Here is a 16,067-nt window from a genome sequence, read left to right on the forward strand (position 1 = left end):
ACCGCTAGCCAGCCGTACCCTCACCTACCCTGGGTCCTGGCTTGCAGGGTTCCATGAATTTGTAAATGTGAGAATTTAGTTATCAAGTTTAATAATTCCCCTAATGAGATTTTTCTAAATAAAGTAAAATATCATCGGCAAATAGATTAATTTTGTGCTCTGTTACCCCAGAGTGAATTCCTTGAATCCTTCTTTCCTGGCGCATAGCTAATGCAAGCGGCTCAATAAATATATAAAAGGGACAATGGGCCCTTGTGCCTCTCTGCAGAGTAAAACTCTGTGATGTAATCCCATTAGTAGTAACTGTAGCTTTAGGAGAATCATATAATACTGACACCCAGTGAATAAATGACTTCCCAAAGCCAAATTTATTTAAAACAGCAAAGAGGAAGGACCAGTTAACTTTGTCGAAGGCTTTTTCTGCATCCAATAGGTCCGATGACTTATTGAATGGAGATGGAGAGACAGAGAAGGGGTGACACTTTTGGACTCACCAGTTTAAGCAATTGTGGTTTATTTTGTTCACAACGGCGTTGCTATTATTTGGCTAAACATTCCATTGTAATTGCTTTTATACTTCTCTCTTCCTATGGAAAATTATTCTATACTACACAGAAGAAAGATTGTGTTCATTCCATGCTTCACCACCTCCCTATAGGTTAATAATTTACACACCCAATTCCCAAAAAGTTGGGACACTATACAAATTGTGAATAAAAACTGAATACAATTATGTGGAAGTGCCAAATTTCAATATTTTGTTCAGAATAGAACATAGATTACAGGTCAAAAGTTTAAACTTAGAAAATGTATTTTTTTAAGGGAAAAATATGTTGATTGTAAATTTCATGGTGCCAATAAATCAACAAAAAAAAAGTTGGGACAGGTAGCAATAAACGGCTGGAAAACTCAATTGCACTTAAAAAAAACAGCTGGAAGACCAGTTACCACTAATGAGGTCCATTGGCAACTTGATTGGAGTATAAAAAGAGATTCTCGGAGTGGCAGTGTCTCTCAGAAGCGAAGATGGGTAGAGAATCACCAATTCCTCCAATGTTGCGCAGAAAGATAGTGGAGAAATATCAGAAAGGTGTTTACCAGCGAAAAAATTGCAAAAAGGTTGAAGTAATCATCATCTACAGTGCACAACATCATCCCAAAATTCTGAGAATCTGGAACAATCTGTGTGTAAGGGTCAAGGCCGAAAAATCATACTGGATGCCCATGATCTTCGGGCCCTTAAACGGCACTGCACCGCAAACTGGAATGCTTACTGTAAGGGAAATCACAGAAAGGGCTCAGCAATACTTTCATACAACACAATCCACCGTGCCAGCCGCCGTTGCCAGATGAAACTCTACAGTACAAAGAAGAAGCCATTTCTAAAGCAGACCAAAAAGCGCAGGCGTTTCTCTGTGCCAGGGGTTATTTAAAATGGAGTGTGGCAAAGTGGAAACCTGTTTTGTGGTCAGACGAATCACGATTCGAAGTTCTTTGTGGAAAACTGGAGTGCTATATCATATTGACTAAAGAGGACAAGGACATCCCAAGTTGTTGTCAGCAATCAGTTTATAAGCCTGCATCTGTGATTGTATAGGGTTGCATGAGTGCGTGTGGCATGGGCTGCTTCCACATCTGGAAAGGCATCGTCGATGCAGAAAGGTATATTCAGATTCGAGAACAAATTATGCTCCCATCCAGGCATCATCGCTTTCAGAGAAGATCTTGCATTTCTCAACACGATAATGCCAGACCACATGCAGCACCAATTACATCATGGCTGCGTAGGAAAAGGATCCAAGTATTGAAATGGCCAGCCTGCAGTCCACTTCTTTCAATTATAGAGCACATTTGGCGCATCATAAAGGGGAAGGTGCAACTAAGAAAGCCCAAGACAGCATTCCTATTTATAAACTTGAGAAACTTGTCTCCTCGATCCCTAGACGTTTACAGATTGTTGTAAGAAGAGGGGATGCCTCACAGTGGTGAAAATGGCCTTGTCCCAACTTTTTTGAGATGTGTTGACACCATGGAATTTAAAATCAACATAGTTTTCCCTTAAAATTATACATTTTCTCAGTTTAAATTTTTAACCTGTTCTCTATGTTCTATTCTGAATAAAATATTAAAATTAATTTTTCCACATAATTTCATTCAGTTTTTATTCACAATTTGTATAGTGTCCCAACTTTTTGGGAATTGGGTTTGTAGTTGTACCAGTAGGGCAATGCTTAAATCTATGACCACGTGGGTGACCTTTACAACATCCTTGTAAATACTTGGTGCCCACATTGCGTCCATGGTGACTACGGTACTTGCTGTAAGGTGCATTAATTTCAGCAGCCTCTGCTATGAACAAATGAGTTCAGAGGAGGGTGTATGGAGAGAAATTTTGCAATCAAAAGCTAATTTCAATCAAACAAAAAGGGGACTTGCAACCTCAAATAAATGTCAGTCAAACAAAAAGGGATTTCAAATTTTAAAAAAATATTTGCAAAACAAACAATTGCAAGCCAAATTAATAGATATATATATTATTTTTTTTACTTTTGCAAGCACATTTTTAGGTTTTGTTTACAACTCCTGACTGTTGGTTGCAAACCTGTTTTTTGGTTGCGGATCAGTTTTTTTTTTGTTGCAAATCAATTTTTGGGTTGCAAATCTTTTTCTGTCTTGTGTGGGCGGGGTCCTCCGCTCAACCGATGATAGAAGCCTTTTCATTGATCAGCTTGGAAAACGCTGCGACAACGTTCATTGGTCAGCTAGGAATGGGGGTGTGACAATGTCCGTCTGACTCATCCTGGTTTATTATACAGCCGCCAGCATCGAGTTAAATATTGCTATTTTTTTCACTTTTCTGTTTTAGTTATATCTTATATTTATCTAAAAGTAACCCTTGATCTGTCATTTATCCGGTGCTTTGGTCTAACCATTACAATTAGCGTAATCACTCACTCAGCATTGCGTAGCCATACTAGCTTTGATAGTCTGATACCTGACTTTTTTTTTCTTTTTTTACACTCACTCACACAAACAGGCACACATAAAAACATGGTCTCCCAGGCGGGGAAGCAAAAGCAAGTGACGGTACCACTCCGCCACCTGGAGCCCGATATCTGACTCATTGAGCTATGTTGTCGAAACGCTACAAATACATGGCTCACTGGGATGGCTGTTAGTATGAAGTTTTTTTTAAATATATATTTTTAACTTTTTTTAGCTTTTGCATTCGCTTCACATACAAGCAGGACTGGAATGTACTCAAATGTATTTACAGCTGCTTCCCCTACGTCTCGGATGTTTGAAGTAGAGATTAAATTCATGATAGTTGGGAATTAAAATATTTTGTAATAACTTCAATCTGTTATTGTTATATTGCTCATTTGTTAACTCTACAAATCATATGTCAAACACATCTTACTTTATTAAAAACAATAAACTACTTTGGATGTTTGTCACTTATAAGCTATTTATATTTTCTTTACTATTGAAGATGTGAAACCAGAAGATGCAAATGGGAGAGCAGGACCACAAGCATCTGTGTCAGAGTCTGTTCCACATATACTGTTTTTACCTGAACTGCAAAAGGTTTTATTGTTGATGGGAAAATTGTGGAAAATTCGTATAAAGAGATGTTTTTTGTTTTTTTAAACAAAAGACAAACTGCTTGGCACAAGAATTCATTTTCATCTGTGACATAAACAAATGTAATGTCTCTTTGGACCAATCTGCAACTTCCTTGATTGCCCACTAGACCGCAACATTGAGAGCCTGTAAGAAGATGTCCTGACCAAATTTGAAGGAATAAGAGGTTGGATTTATTTGCTGTAGTGCAGCAAGTCTTTCCTCTGACAAATAGCATTTCATGGCATATACGATGATTCCGTGTACTGTTCACTGCCATGGTCCAAAGGGAGGAGATCTTAAGATTGATGGATCTGGAATGTCAAATTAATTGACAAAATTCCAAAACACACAGCAAAGTGGTTAAGAAATGGTTTGCAGACAAAAATATCAACGTTTTGCCCAGAAAATCCAGACTTGAATTTGAGTTGAAAATCTGTTGGAGGGAACTAAAAATCAGGGTGATGACAAGAAGAGCTCAACGCTAAAGATGAATGAGCAAAAATATCAGCCGAGTCATGCAAAAAGCTGATCAACAACTATAGGATGTATCATTTGTTGTAATAGCCAATAACGGCTTTTCTATTGATTTTTGAGAAGGGTAAGAATCATTTTGGATGTGCCACTTTCTGTTTGACTATATATAAAGGCTGAGGAATATTTGTTTTCCCCCACAATGCCTATTGTACAACAACCTATTATCGTCTGGGATGTTAGAATAATTAAATTCTTCATCTAAACCTTTCTGTAAATTACTTCATTAGCCAAGATATCACGGAGCCATGTATTCTGAATAGAATGAAACTGAACGACCAAACGGAATGAAAATGTTTCATATGAACACCTCTGCCCGTTACTTCTAGTTTGTATGAAGCACTTAAATATTCACACAGCACTTTTGCACAAGCCACTTAAGAGAATGCTAATTTGCACAAGAGTCATTGCATATAGTTGTTGGATGTTTGTTGTGCTGGTTGCGGAGGCGTCCGGAGAGGGCTGCTGAAAAGGGTGCGGCCTGGACCAAGTGGAAGAGTGTGTAGTGGGTGGCCACATGGTTTTACTAAATTTAAGTATTTAGTTTATTGTCTAGATGGGTTAAGTTGGGGAAATAGTTGTTAGTATTTCTTTAGTTCTGGGTTATATTTTCGCATTGAAGGATTTTAAGACTTTAGGAAGTTAGTCGAGAATGAGCTAATGATTTACACCTGTGGAGTTTATTGGTTTGTTCCAATTGTAGTGTCCCTATTTAAGGCACCTGTAACATCACTGTGGGAGAGATTGCTGCTGGAGAAGCCATGCTCTAAGCCAGAGGTGGGCATCGAGGGCCGGAATCCTGCAGGTTTTGCATGTTGCCCTTCTCCAACACAGCTGATATATGATCAGCTCATCAGCAAGCTCCGCATAAGCCTGATAACGACCCTGTTGATTGGAATCAGCTTGTATTGGAAGTGAGAAACCTCCAAAACCTGCTGGACTCCGGCCCTCGAGGACCGAGATTGCCCACCTCTGCTCTAAGCCATTCTGCCAATTCACTTTTATGCACAATGCATTTTTGCACGTGGAGAATAAAACGAAAGAAAAGAAGTGCCACCTGAAGCCATCTGCCTCCGCTCCTTTGAACTCACTATCCACCGTTTGTGCCTGTCCTGATCACAAACTCCATCAGAATAAAACAACAAAATCTGAATGCAATTTATTTGGATTCATTGGGGTGGAATAAACCTTTTGCACATTTAAACAAGTGTCATGTAAAAAGTTCAATCAGAATAGCCAGGCCACGTCCAGTGCACATGCTATGTTGTGACATAAATGCATAGAGATGTTGTAAAAATTGCGGTGTCTTACCATAGCTTGTTTGCAATGGGAGAATTTGTTTTAAAGTACTTGAATTTGGAACTTGTTTTTAATCAAGCCATGTTCCTCCAATCCAGTAGTACACTGTAGTACAGGTTACACCCCAAAAGTCTCTTCATAGCGGTTCCACCCTACATTTAACTCTTTGACTGCCAAGCATTTTCAGAAAAGAGGATGTGTGGGTGCCAGCTGATTTAAGCATTTTGACTGGTCTTTCAAGGTCCACAGAAAATTTGGAAACACAGATACTACCAAATGAAAGATTGAACTCTCATCTTTCATCAGAAAAAAAAAGTTTGTTTCTACCTTATTCCGTTCTTCAGTAATCAACAATAGAAAATAGGTTAGTTTCATCCAAATGCTCTGTTTTGGACCAAAATACGGAGAAATCAAGCTTTTTGTGAAACGATATTATTTCATGCACTCTTGTGAATTTGACACCTTTTTTTTCCATGAATGATGCCACAAACATCTAAACAGTGTTTTACTTCTGTAAAACACTACCACCAACAATGAAAAAGTGTTTTTTGATAGCAAAATACGTTTATTTACATTCAACAGTGTAACAATTTGACAAAACTATTTGGCAAACTATTTACAAATGTGTGCAACTGTGGTACTATTTACAATTGTGTGGATGTTTCAACTACACAGTTTTTCTTTTTGTGAGGTATATTGTGTAAAACTCCCCTGCGTGCAAGGGGACGCAGCAGGATTTGCACAACAGATTAGTTTCACTGCGATTGCCCCTTCACGTGCACTTTCTTGCCGGCCTTTTTTTCCGGGGAGTAGCAGGTATATACTGCAGTGTGTGTTTGGCCATGTTGTCATCAAGTCTACTCTCAGGATCATGATACGGTGACCTGGTGTTACGTCTGGCTTCCTCATGTCCTTCAGTTCCTATACCGGGTGATAAGAGATGTTCTGATCCATCTTATCCACTCCATTCATGGTGGCATCATAGTCCAGAACCAGTGTCTTCTCCATGATCAGACTGTACCCACTCCTCCGATGAATATGCATTGGACTCGGGGTACTCTTCAACATCCGATTGAACGTCCGCCTGTGCAGAAAGGCTCGTTTTCCGGCGTTAGCATCGCTAGCCGGTGAGGCTTTACGACGCGATCGAAGCCGCCGCGTCAACGCTTCCAACTTTGGCGTCAACGCTTCCAACTTCGGCGTCAACGCTTCCAACTTCGGCGTCAACGCTTCCAACTTCGGCGTCAACCTCGGAGTCACCATCATCATCATCACAATGTGCTCTTTAGCATTGGTCGATGCTTTTCGTCTTTGAAAAAAATACTCAAGCGTGAGCTGCTTGCAACCGGTCGCCATTTTCGCTTCCTCAGTCATTCTCCCCTCAACACTCTAGCTCCGCCTCACGTCTTCTACGCCTACCCGATCTTGTCCAAAGAGAGTCATCGCTGCCATCTAGTGCCCAAAAATAGTCATTATACTAACTCGACCTGCTTGATACTTTCAGCACAGCTTGCCAAGGCTTTCCTCCACCCGTTTAAAAAAAAAAAAAAAAACACAGTGAACGTCTTTTAACGTCTTTGGCGGCACTCATTTGGATTTTACTAAATGTTATTAAACGTTTTTGGCGGTCAAAGAGTTAAAAGAAGGAAGAGGATGTTATATAATTTTTTTTTAAGGTTACTATTATTTACATGCATATGCAACATACTACCATAAAACATATAGCACAATCTAAAATATGACTAAAACATAGCATCTTTTTTTGTACAGACAATCATTTATATAATGCTCTGACACTCACATACAAATTACCTCTGGTTATGGACACTTTTCCCACCAATACAACTGCCATGACCTTTTTCTTGTACAGCAGGGGTGTCCAAATTTTTTCCTCTGGGGGCCACATACAGAAAAATTTAAAGATGCAAGGAACACTTAAAAAAAAAAACACCACACATTTTAAGTTATAAAACATGGTAAAACCAATCAAGCATGCAAGTAGTTACACATTATTTATATAACGTTAGTGTTGTTGTTTTTTTAAACTTGCTACCCTGGCCCTGGAATAGATCTGCCCCTCCACTGAGTAGCAGCTGAATCCTATATCAAGAGCAATCTGTAATCAGATGAACTGACTTGATAACCTTTAGTGAATGTCCATAAATCAGACTTTGACACTAAACAGAAAGTGGAGGAAACCGTTTTTGTTTCTTAAACTGAATTACCTTCATTCTCCAGTGTTATAAAGACTAATTGTCTACTATTTTACATTTATTTTTGTCTTTGTATATCTAGAAATGTTTATTAGTAGCGGTAGTGATCGTCCCCAATACTCAGATTCCCCCACTTTTTCAACTTTACTTTTACTGTAAACAAACAGGAGCAATAAATAATAATCACATAGTTATCACGAATTTAATCTCTACTAGGGGATGCAGCTACTGTAAATAAATGAGACTCCCAGTCCTGCTTGTATGTGAAGCGAATGCAAAGGTTTCTTTATGAGTAAAAAACAACAAAACTTCATACTAACAGCCATCCCAGTGAGCCGTGTATTTGTAGCGTTTCGACTTGCCAACAACATAGCTTCATGAATGAGTCAGGTATCAGACTATCAAAGCTAGCATGGCTACGCAATGCTGAGTGAGTGATTACACTAATTGTAATGGTTAGACCAAAGCACCGGATAAACGACAGATCAAGGGTTACTTTTAGATAAATATAAGATATATAACTAAAACAGAAAAGTGAGGGAGGAAAAAATAGCAATATTTACCTCGATGCTGGCGGCGACTGTAGAATGAGCCAGGAAGAGTCAGACGGATATTGTCATTCCCCCCATTACTAGCTGTCATAGCAGCTTCCAAGCTGACCAATGAAAAGGCTTCTATCATCGGTTGAGCGGAGAACCCCGCCCACACAAGACAGAAAAAGATCTGCAACCAAAAGTCAGGAGTTGCAAACAAATTCTAAAAACTTGCTGGCAAAAGTTAAGAAAAAAAATATACAAATCCATAAAAAAAAATTTTTTTGAAATCCCTTTTTTGTGTGATTACAATTTATTTGAGGTTGCAAATCCTTTTTGTTAGATTTTTTTTTCCAAATGCTTATTTAGTTTGATTAACAATAAAAAGACACATTTCTCTCCATACAGGTGAAACCAAACACATTGTAACATACAGCTAAAACTGAAGAAAGGCAGAAATTGTTAAGTGGTGGGAAACAGACAAGAACTGATGGTTGACACAACGAGGAAGGGAGGAGGGGGAGTAGGTTGCCCTCAATGGCAGATTATCTACAAAACAAACACAAAAAAGACAACTAAAGGCGCTCCACTCAGGAGGGAAAAAGGCACAAAAACAAAGCACAGGAGCAAGGCAAAGGCAAACAAGGACCGTGGATCAAGAGCTGTGAGAACGCTTCCATGCACAGCGTGCGACACTTCAGCACTGAGAGGTGGCTGATGCAGTCTTCTCGATGAGTCCACTATGAATCGGGAGGGAACCCATTGCCGTTCTTCACGGCCGTAACCCTTCCGATCCACCAAATATTGTTTTCCCCGACCCCGGTTACGAACATCCAGCAACTTCCTGACCTTGTAAACACCATTTCCGAGGGAGGCGGTGATGGCTCCGTTGGGACCATGGGGCTGTCCCGGACAGGCTTCACCTGACTGACGTGGAACGTGGGGTGGACGCGGAGGGATCAAGGCAGACGAAGTTGTGCGGCCGCAGGACCTATGGAATTGGAGATCAGGTAGGGCCCCACGAATCTTGGGGCCAGTTTCGGGCAGGGTACCTTGAGATGTAGGTTCTTTGCGGACAGCCAGACACGCTGACCCGGTCGGTAGTGGGGTGCGGGTCTCCTTTTCCGGTCTGCGGCCCTCTTCACTTTGTCACCCTGGCCTGGAGAGCCAGTCGGGCCGCCGACCAAAATCGGCGACATCGGCGGATCATGGCGTGGGTGGAGGGGCCTCCTCTTCCAAGTCAGCGAAGTAGGGAGGGTTGTAACCGTGGACGCACTTGAAGGTTGAAAAACCGGTTGCGGATGTGGGCAGAGAATTATGAGAGAGTTCAACCCATACCAGGTGTTTGCTCCAGGTTGCCGGGTTTTGGGACACCCGGCATCGGAGTCCGGTCTCAAGCTGCTGGTTGAGGCGTTCAGCTTGTCCATTTTCCTCTGGATGGTAACCGGAAGTCAGGTTGGCCTTGGCTCCTAGTGCCCTACAGAATCGTGAAACGAACTGAGGACCACGGTCTGATGCGATGTGGCGAGGAAAACCATGGACCCGGAATACATGGTCTATCATGATCTCAGCGGTTTTCTTCGCTGATGGTAGTTTGGCTAGGGGGATGAATCGTGCCATTTTCGAGAATCGGTCTAAAACTGTAAGAATAGGGGTTTTACCGTGGGAGGCTGGAAGTCCGGTAACAAAGTCCAGGGAAATGTCGACCCAGGGTCTGGAAGGAATGGGGAGAGGCTGGAGGAGACCCATCCGCGGACGGGTGAACGCCTTGTTCCGGAAACAGACTGGGCAAGCTTTCACGTATTCACGTACCGATGCAGGAGGGGACTGTGTTCAGGTCCGGATACTCGTCAGCTCTGGTGGAAGCGAGAGACACATAATTCACTGCAGCCGAGTGGGTGCACGTGCCGCCGACTGGTTCAGTCCATGATACACGCAGTCCTCTCCCCAAGTCATGATGTGCCCAGAGCGCCAGTCTATGTGTGGATTGTGCAAACACAACCAAGGATGTCCTAGACCCAGGGTGTGAGACGGGGATCGAAAAACATAGAATCGAAGGCATTCTGTGTGTTGTCCTACATGCGCTTCGAGATGCTCTGTGATATGGGAAATGTCAAATAATACCCTATCGTTGAGTGCCCTGGCTTGGATTGGCGTGTTCAGCAGCACAGTTGCAGCTTGGCGGGGGGCCCGGTTGGGGGTGGGGGGGGGGGGGGGGGGGCCGCTGGTCGCTCCTCTTAACTCACTGCACTAGGTTTGCACAATACACTTTAATAGACATATAGGGCACATAACATATAACACATAACATAACCGTCTTCGCCCTACAACTCCCCTCCAATTTTAATGCACCACACAACTGTGTGTGTGGGGGGAGGGGGCGTCGGGGTGGGGTGCCATCGGTTGGGGCAGACCGCAGTATAGAGCAGTGCTGCGGTCCCCTGTCCGTGTCTCCACCGCGCCCCCCCCTCCCCCTATTTATTTTTTTAATGCACCACATACACTCACTGACATGTCTGGGAGGCGTGGGGATATCATTTCCCTCTGCTCCGGTTCACCTGCTCCCAATTTTAATGCACCACACACACACACTTGTATATACACTGGGTGGGGTCACATTCAAGGTTTAGGGGTAGAATTCGCCAGTCGGCGAGCTGGTGGACTCAGTAACAGGGGTTAGCTTTCACTAAGAACGCTGGAGCGACGACCGGGGCCTCTCCCCGCTGGGCCTGGGGTTCGGGGTGCCGACCGTCCTCCGGTGCCCCCCTCTCCCCTTCTGCCCCCGGTGTTCCGTCCCTCCACACGGCGGGGGGTGGGGTGGGCGCGGGTGCCCTCTCCGCTCCGCTGTCCGGCCCCTCTTCGGCGCCGATGCCTGGGTGCGGGGGGTCCCCGGGGGCTGGGGGGCTGCCGGTTGGTCGGGGTGGGGTCGGGGGGCGGCTTTGTTGGGGGGGCTGGTGGGGGTGGCGGGTGCTGGGGGTGGGGGGGGTGTCTGGGGGCTTGGAGGCGGCTGGGGCTGGGTTGGGGTGGATGGCGGGGGTGGATGGGGGGCGGGGGGGGGGCCGTGGGGGGTGCGGGGGCTGTGGACCGGTGGGGTGCCTGGCGGGCCTGCAGTGCCCCGTCCTGCTGCGTTGGGTTGGGGGCGCGGGCCGTGTTGGGGTGGGGGGCGCTCCTGCTCCTGGGTTTGTTTTCCGGCCGGTGGCCCTGGCGGGGCCCGGGGGTCGTCCTTTGGCGCTGCCGCGGCCTGGGGGGCCCTGAGGTGTTGCGCTTGCTCTGTCCTGGCCGGGGTCGACGGCTCCCCTCTTTGGTGGAGATTTTCATGCATGCCAGATCCACCACACCAGCATCTATCGAAACTCAGACACAATCTGCTTCTTCCCCAGGTTATTGAATCGGTGGAGGCTCGTGTCTGTGGATCTCACTCTGCTTCGTCTGTCCTTCCTTCCTTTCCTCAGTCTCTCCTTTGGTCTCTTGAGGTCTCCCTGATTTGTTGGAATTTAGATGTTTCTGGGGTTGGTGAAGGACTCTGGTTAGTAGCCCGGTGGGTGGTGTCTGGTCGGTGCTGGATTTCACTTTCCTTTCTTTTCTTTGGTCCTTCCTCGGGTCTCCTGACGGCGGTGTTCGGTTTAGGTGAACGGCATGGGATTTTTTAATAGGTTTTTGGTGAACTAATGAATACACACACACTCACACGCACGCACACACGCACATACACATACTCACCCACATACAAAATAATAATTAAAAAAAAAAGGAGAGCAATGATGATGACATGATGACAATGAACAATACTGAGCTCTTAAAAATAAAAAAAAATAAAAATATGTAATTGTCACTAACAGAGTCAAGTACCGAAAGACCTCTCAGTATGTATCTAGGTGCGTTTCCATTACCCTCAGTTTTGCACAAAAGGCTCGTTGCGCAAAAGCAAGCTGGTAATGGAAACACTGGGTTTTTGAAAAAAAACCTCCAATATCGCAAAAAAGTTTTTAAATATTACTTTTAAACTCTATGGATTTATATATATATATATATATATATATATATATATATATATATATATATATATATATATATATATATATATATAGTATAGCTATACGTTTCTAGCTTGTTAAAAAGAACACACAGTAAAAATATATCTACATACTCCCCCAAAAATGGCCTAAATACGTGTCTGGCATTTAGTAATCTTGGGTCCCTCGAAAGTCGTTACACAAATCAAAGCTGTTTGTTGTTTGAAAATGATTTGCTCAAATCTTCTAGCTTATTCTCAGCAATTGCATGCAGAACTAACATGAAAAGAAAAGTTATATTTTTAATATGCTTTGGCTCATTGGTCTACTCATCGTAATAGTTTTATTCTTGTAACCCAAAAACCATGCAGTACATACAGTACCTTCACAAATTGTAACGGCTGTGAAAGAAATCCAATTGCCACACACCATAGTAAGTGTTTAATTGGGAATGCTGTTCTATGGAGCAGGAAGATTAATGTGGCACAAGGCAGAAGACAGAAACTCACAATCCAGGGGTTCAATATCCGTGGCTCTTTGGGAGAGCGAGGATTTCTTGCCATGGAAGTAGAGGATGTGCAGGTAAGTGGAGCAAGGAAGGAAGGTTCTCGCTTACTAAGGGTGTCAATCCAGGTAAGACAATGGCATAAAACAAACAAGCACTGCGTCCAGATCCAGAGAAATGAGCAGTGGAGCAGACAAACCAAAACAGGTGGGAGATGAAAAAGGAACATGTGGCGTTGAGAACGCAAGACCGATCTGAGTAAGAATGCTTGAAAGTCTTGCATAAAAATTACAATGAACAATCAGTCAGTGAGGGGAGAGATGATTGTGACTGATATACTGGCTTGATTACATTTTTGCAAAGGGAGGAAAGTGGCTGTCAGGTGGCGTGAGATGAGGAAGCCACATTGTAGAGATAAAGGACAAGCTAGTGCATTACATATACAGTCCCTACCAAAATAATTGGAACGGCAAAGTCAATTCCTTTGTTTTCGCTGTATACCGAAGACATTTGGGTTACAGATCAAAACATGAATACGAGACAGGAGTTTAGAATTCCAGTTTTTATTACATCTAAATATTTTAAACAACTCAAGACAGGGGCCATTCTGTTTGAACTCAACGCACACACTTTTCAAGTGTGCAAAAAAATTGGAACAGACATTAACTTAAAATGACTACGATTTATATTTGCTGGCATAAACATTACTTGCATTAACTGCATCAAGCCTGCGACCCACTGACTTAACCAGATTCCTCATTTGAAATGCATTTCCAGGCCTTTACTACAGGTTCTTTCAGTTTGTGTTTGTTTCTGGGCATCTCTCCCTTCAATCTTCTATTCAGGATTCAAAATCTATGTTCTATTTTGTTAATAACGATAGACTTGGCCAGTCTAAGACCTTACACTTTTTGCCCGATGAAACATTTTGTTGTGTTGGCAATGTGTTTTGAGTCTAGTTGCATGATCAAACTTCTGCCGATTAGTTTGGATGCATTTTTCTGTAAATTGTCACACAATTTATTTAATTTTTCTTTTTTTAAACATTTCTACACTTTTTCCAAACATTTTGTGACTCATATCTGTACTTATTTGCAAAATATAATCTGGAAATCTGATTCTCATTTGCTGATCAGTGGTTTGCATGTGGTGGTATGGCCTGTATATTTCTTTTCTCGAAATATTCAATCAGTGGATTGTGAAACCTTCACCCCTGCCCTGTGGAGGAGGGCAGTGATGTTGCCGACAACAGTCAGTGAAATAACCATCAAAAAATTTATGTGACATCGAGAAATAAATGATCTGTTTAATACCCAAGGCCAAAACACACAAGTTCATCTGTGAAGCATGGTGGGATAATGTCATTGCACAGGCTTGCATTGCTGCTTCTGGAATGGGCTCACTATATTAATAATGTAACTATGATCATAGGCTCATAGCAGAATTAATTCTGAAGTGTAAGAAAACATTTTGTCTGACAATTTACAAAAAAATACATCCAAACTACCGGTAATTGGGAAAATCTTAATCATGCAACAAGTCAATGACTCAAAACAAACTCCCAATCAGTGGTGTAGACCAGGGTATACGCAGGTACACAGTGTATACCCACTTCTTTTTCAATTAGTATTGAGTATAACCACTTCTAAATCTCCCCGTGATGCACACCTTTCAGCCATGGCCTAGCCACCTCTGCCTGGTACCCCCTGCCTACACTGATTACATTTGCTAACTTTTGGCATGAGGACTGATGAGCCAATTGGAGGCAGAGTAGGCCGGGTCATATCGAGGAAAAAAATCCTTCAAATGCTCCCCTGAGCCACAATGGTGACCCAGAAATTTTGCTCCGATTTGCCCTCGTACACGGGATACTTGGTCGCGACGTGGGTTTGATTCCCGGGGTGGACGCTGCCGGTTAAACACTAACTACATGCTCTAGTTAATTTTTATAGTAGCTATAGGCTGGTAAATTAAAGCACAAGAATGGGGGTGGGGGATGGATAGTTTAAGATTCAGCACAAAACAATAATTGAAGTCTAATCAGACTGTTTTTCACTAGGTTTTGTTCATTGTTCACTAAATATTGTCATTTGTTTTATAACATATACGTTATGTTTGCCTCATGATTAATACACTTTACATTATTTCAGGTGGCTTGTGTTACCAAACTGTTCTTAACACGTCATGATAATTTTATTTTTGGGAGCAAGTACAAATGACAGCGTTTTAATTCTTACATGTCACCGTCTCTGGTGAAAATTGAGATTATACCCACTTCTCCAGAGACCACTACACCACTGCTCCCATTCCCCAGAAACAAACAAAAACTGAAAGAGCTGCAGGAAGACCTGGAAAAGCATTTCAAATGAAGAATGCAAAAGTCTGGTGAAGTTAATGGATCACAGGCTTTACACACTCATTGCCAGTAAGTTAATTACTTTAAGTTACTTTTATCATATCTGTTCCAATACTTTTGCTCACTTTTTGCATCACATGAAATAAAAGCTAGAATTCGTATATTTTGTCAAATCTTTATTTTTGATCTGAAAACCCAAACAAAGAAATTTACCTTGTCGTTACAATACTTTTGGAGGGGACTGTATATGTGACAAAAGGAGCATTTCGAGTTTACAAGAACAAATAACTGCACAGAGCATGTAGTCAGGACTCGGGACATAAACTCACAGGCATTCACCATGTACCCTACTGCTTATTAAAAACGGACCATTAAAAAAAAAAACTTTGAAGCTCGGGTGAGTTCTCCAGCCCCAATAAAAGTTGCAGATTTGCGCGTCCGGGTCGTTTTTTGCATGTGGCTTTTGTCAACACTAATGATTTAATCGCAATTTGCCTTTTAATTTTTGATAATTTGTTATTTTTCTTAAAGGCTCATTTGGACATACTTCGCTCCGTGATTACTGACGTCCTACTCTCTGAAAAACGCCGCCGCTTCATAACATAAAAGACATACCGTTTTTTCTGCTTGAAGGACAAACATGTATTCGTCTTCCCATCTCGCTTGAAACAGTCTTGCATCGGCATCAATTTTACTCTTACTGGACATTTCGGTATCATTGCCGTATTTCTGAATTGCAGTTGTTGGTCAAATGTAATTGATATGATCATGTGGATAGTACACTATGCAATCTAGTGGCTGGAAGCTGTCCCTTCTCGGGTGTCTGGGGCAACAATCAGCATGCTTTGTGGGAAATGTAGTTTATGGTTAATAAACGTTATGTAACTATAAAACGTCTACAAGTGGTTGCTTTTCTACGTCATAAATTTTTATTTTGTAATTATTATTAACAATCTTTATACACAGAGTAGAAGAGAAGGAATTTAATTA

The 16,067-nt window shown here is 42.3% G+C and overlaps 1 long non-coding RNA gene across 1 annotated transcript; it reads right to left on the reverse strand.

The window, feature by feature from the left end:
- Positions 1-6,133: 6,133 nt before the first annotated feature.
- Positions 6,134-15,883, reverse strand: LOC147162289 (uncharacterized). Its single transcript, XR_015097287.1, has 3 exons — positions 15,693-15,883; positions 8,234-8,393; positions 6,134-7,350 (listed from the first exon to the last, which is right to left on the reverse strand). It is a non-coding gene; the product is annotated as an uncharacterized LOC147162289 (long non-coding RNA).
- Between the last annotated feature and the right edge of the window lie 184 nt (positions 15,884-16,067).

Source organism: Leptonotus elevatus, chromosome 15 (genome assembly GCF_054856555.1).
Source record: "Leptonotus elevatus isolate MCC_2025b chromosome 15, RoL_Lele_1.0, whole genome shotgun sequence".
NCBI lineage: Eukaryota > Metazoa > Chordata > Actinopteri > Syngnathiformes > Syngnathidae > Leptonotus > Leptonotus elevatus.